At 42.6% G+C, this 4,566-nt stretch overlaps 1 pseudogene; it reads left to right on the forward strand.

Moving 5' to 3' along the window:
* Window positions 1-858: 858 nt before the first annotated feature.
* LOC131195489 (peptidyl-prolyl cis-trans isomerase-like 1) lies at window positions 859-1,359 on the forward strand (annotated as a pseudogene).
* The last annotated feature ends 3,207 nt before the right edge of the window (window positions 1,360-4,566 follow it).

A 4,566-nucleotide genomic window follows, 5' to 3' on the forward strand; every position in this document is an offset into this window, starting at 1 on the left:
AAGACAGTTGTTAAGTGAGTCACACCCAATTTTACAAAAAAAATTGCCAGGATTGCTAATAGCAATAGCACTTAGACTTATATACCGCTTCACAGTGCTTTTACAGCCCTGTCTAAGCGGGTTACAGAGTCAGCCTCTTGCCCCCAACAGTCTGGGTCCTTGTTTTAGCCACCTCGGAAGGATGGAAGACTGAGTCAACCTTGAGCTGGTGAGATTCGATCTGCCAAACTGCAGCTAGCAGTCAATGAAGTAGCCTGTAGTACTGTACTCTAACCACTGCATCACCTCGGCTCTTAAACGAAGCATTCAGTTGTTAATAATCACAGTTGTTAAGCAAATCCAATTCCCCCTCCCAAACTTTGCTGGTCAGGAGCCAGCTGGGAAGATTGCAAAAAATAATCACGTAATTCTGGGGACACTGCAACCATCATAAATACTTGCCAGTTGCCAAGCTCCCAAATTTTGATCATGTGACCATGGGGATTCAGCAATGGTTGTAAGGGTGAGGATCAGTGGTAAGCCACTTTTTCCAGTGATGTTGTAACTTCAAACAGTCCGTAAACACAGCATTGTGTAGGTAGTCCTCAACTTATGACCATAGTTGAGCCCAAAATTTCTGTTGCTAAGGGAGATGGTTGTTAAGCGAACTTTGCTGCATTTTATGACCTTTCTTGCCACAGTTGTTAAGTGAATCCCTTACGTTGTTAAGTTAGTAACTTGGTTGTTAAGTGAATCTGGTTTTCCCATTGCCTTCACTTGTCAGAAGGTCAGAAAAGGTGATCACACGACCCCAGGACATTGCAACCATCATAAATATGCATCAGTGGCCAGGCGCCTAAAGCGGCAGACGAAGGAAGGATGGCTACGGTGCCTCTGGACATTTGGCAGTCGCCAACTGTTTCAATGGAAACCACCATGAGGCTCATGGTTTTGGAGCTGTCCTGGAAGCATGCACCCAAAACTTGCAAAAATTTTGCTGAGCTCTCCAGATGAGGCTATTACAATGGCACAAAGTTTCATAGGATAATCAAAGATTTCATGATCCAGGAAGGTAATCCAACAGGAACTGGAAGAGGAGGAGCATCTATCTATGGCAAGCAGTTTGAAGAAGAACTCCACCCAGAACTGAAGTTTACAGGTGTAGGAATCCTTGCTATGGCAAATGCAGGTCCAGATACAAATGGAAGCCAGTTCTCTATTATACTAGCACCAACCCAGTGGCTTGATGGCAAGCACACTATCTTTGGTCATGTTTGCCAGGGAATTGGGATAGTCAACAGAGTGGGTATGGTGGAAACGAACGTGCAAGATCGTCCAGTGGATATTGTAAAGCTTTTGAAAGTTTTTCCATCTGGCTAGACTGAAATCACAAAATCGTTACATTTTGATCACCATTAGGGTTGCTGGTTACATATTACAACGGTCGCCAATCTGTGGGCCATGGCTCACTCCTGGGCTGTGGCCTATTTGCAACTGGGCTGCATGAGTGGTGGGCCAGTGTTCCCATGCGTATGCAGCCCGACTTGCATGAGCGGTAGACGCTGGGACTCACAGCTCCACTCGCGCCCACTGCTCACACAAATGAAGCTTTGTGTGTGCACATGCACAAACTCCTGCTCCCCTTCCCACACTGGGGCAACAACCCATAAAATGCTGGGGAATGCTGACAAATCACACTGGACCAGGGGTGTCAAACTCAATTTCATTGAGGGCTGCATCAGGTTTGTGCTTGACCTCAGCGGGACTGTGAGGGCATGGCCAGGTCAATGTCACTCCTGACAGGGGCACCTGTGGTGGCCTGAGTACTCTGACAGAAAATACGGAGCTCGAGAGGGCTGCGTGAGGCCCTCGCAAACTCAGTTTTCAGTGGCAGAGGGTTGCAGGATGCCGTCGCAGCTGAAAACAGAGCTCAAAACGGCCCTCCCAACCTCCATTTTCGCTGGCAGAGGCACCACCGGCCGGTCTTTTGCTGTTTCTAGGGTGGCCCCATAAGCTGGATGTAAGCACCCCATGGGCCAGATCCAGCCCCCCGGGTCTTGAATTTGACACCCCTGCAGTAGACCATTCATAAACTAAAATTCCCGCTCAACTCAGCTAGCTTACCTATTGTTAGTACATGCCCCTACAGAACGGATGACCCCAATGACTGCAACACCTTGGTGACCTACTGATAGCTTTTGTTTAGCATTCTAGGATCAGTAATAATCCCAAAGCCCTGATCAAATGTAAGGTATTGTGCTCTCAAAAGGTGGAATTCACAAGAGTCGCCTATTTTTTATTTAAATGGCATACGGTTGCTTTAGTATGCTACACATCTCATACGGTGCTGAGCTGTGCAAGGAACCTTTACACTGACAGCTAGTCTAGATATGAAGGAATGCATGTGTGAATGCAGCAGAAATGTGGATACATGATGCTGAGTTATCTCTGGTTTTCAGGTGCAGGACCTAGCATCTTTCTGTATGGCTTTCATTTATTAGACAGGAATAGTACCTGCCGGTAGCATTATTTATTTTTAAAGAAAGAAAAAATAAAATATAGTTTCTTTCCAAGCAGCAGATCCTTAAAATGGCTTACTATGGCTTACAACAATTTATTTATTAATGCAATTTCTATCCCACCTTTTCACTCAGGGGTCAAGACAGCCTAAAAGAGACTCTCTCTAATTAATCTCAGTACGGTAATTTCAGGTAAAATAGGTTGGTCTGAGAGAACTAATTGCGCACATGCACGCAATTACACCCCCTCTTTCTCTCTTTCTTCAGTCACTATCTATATCTGTCTATTTGCCTGCCTGCTTGTCTGTCAATCAATCCATCCATCATCCCTCTCCCTCAGATGTACTTTGTATCTAGGGTTAGGGAAAATAGTCTTTTTTTAAAAAAAAATATTTTTATTATACATTTTCCTTTATTATACATCGCATTTCTAGTTTTGCAACACCAGTGTATTGGCTGTATCAAGTCCTTTTTAAGTACAAATAATATTATACACCCTGAGTATAACCATTATTAGTCATACAATATAGTCTCTTTTAAATACATAATGTTGTACGTCATAGTTATAACCATTATTTTCATAGTTGTACCGTAACAATCTATACCTTTATCATTCTATATGTTTTTAGCTATAATCTTGTACAATCCAATTGTACTGTTACTTACGATATTTATTCTTATATATGTCTATATAACTGTATTTATTTATATTTTGTTGACCTTCTTTCATTATTAAGTCACTAATCTCTGCACATGTTATCTAACCATTTGTACGATATGTTGCGTAATACCTTTTGCGCGTGCGCTTGGCCCTGAAAATGTGCCTAAACAGCACAACTTGGAGCCAGGGTGGGTGGGCGCGTGGTATGGCCCACCGACGACTGCTGCTACCGGTTCGCTTGAACCGGTGCGAACCAGCTGAATACCATCTCTGCTTCTAGTACTGGAAGAGAGCTATCATGTCCCCTGTTTAATAGGCTAGACATACTTAAGTTCCCTCAGTTGTGTGTCCTATGATTTAGCCTCCAGCCCCTTATCATCTTTATTACTCTTCTCAGCACACTTTTTCAAGGGTATTAACATCTTTTTTGAATTGAACTGAATTGACAGTGTGTAAAGCACTGTCTTGTCTTGACACTATATCTCTGTTGATGTAATCCAGAATTGCATTAGCTGTTTTGGCAGCTGTAGCACACTGCTGGCTCATACCTAAGTGGTAGTCCACTAGGACACTTAGACCCTTCCCACAGTTACTACTGTTGGGACAGGTACCACCTATTTTATACCTATGCATTTGTTTTTTCTGCCTAACTTTACTTTTCTCACCACTGAACTGCATCTTGTTCAATAGGACCAATGTTGAAGTCTGTCAAGGTCCTTCTGGATCTTGAGTCTATCTTCTAAAGTGTTGCCTATTTCCCCCAGCTTGGTGTCATCTGCAAATTTGATAAGTTCCCCTTCTATCCCCTCATTTATGAAGATGTGAAGAGAACTGGGCCTGAGGTATCCTGCTGCATGTGTTTCTTTCTAATGAAGTTTCCTTACACATTGTCCAAAATTGGATTGCTGGGGTCCCTTCCACATTAATTCTAAGTGAGCTTCTAGCACCATTTCTTTGGCTGGAACCAGACTGCCCCCCCCACCTTTTTTTTTCATGTTCTAACAATTGGAAGTAAGGGTGTCTCCTGTCTAACTGCAGAGCATAGAGCATGCTTCCTTCCAGTTCTGCTTCTGAACCAATTCTTTGCAGAACAAGAGAAGTTTAGCTGAGCACTAAGAAATGTTAAGGTTCAGTCACCCCCATTTATTCAAAATTTGCGAAGATTATTTATTTATTTATTTATTTATTTATTTATTTATTTATTTATTTATTTATTTATTCATTCATTCATTCATTTATTCATTCATTCATTCAACTTTATGCCACCTATTTTGCCTGGAGGCAACTTACATTTTTGGCTTCTCTTATCAATTTTCATGTAATTTTCCGTATATTTTTAGAAAATATTTTCTATTCTCTTCCTCCCTCCTCCTCCTCCTCCTCCTCCTCCCTCTCTCTCTCTCTCCC

This window comes from Ahaetulla prasina, chromosome 3, assembly GCF_028640845.1.
Source record: "Ahaetulla prasina isolate Xishuangbanna chromosome 3, ASM2864084v1, whole genome shotgun sequence".
Taxonomy (NCBI): Eukaryota; Metazoa; Chordata; class Lepidosauria; order Squamata; family Colubridae; genus Ahaetulla; species Ahaetulla prasina.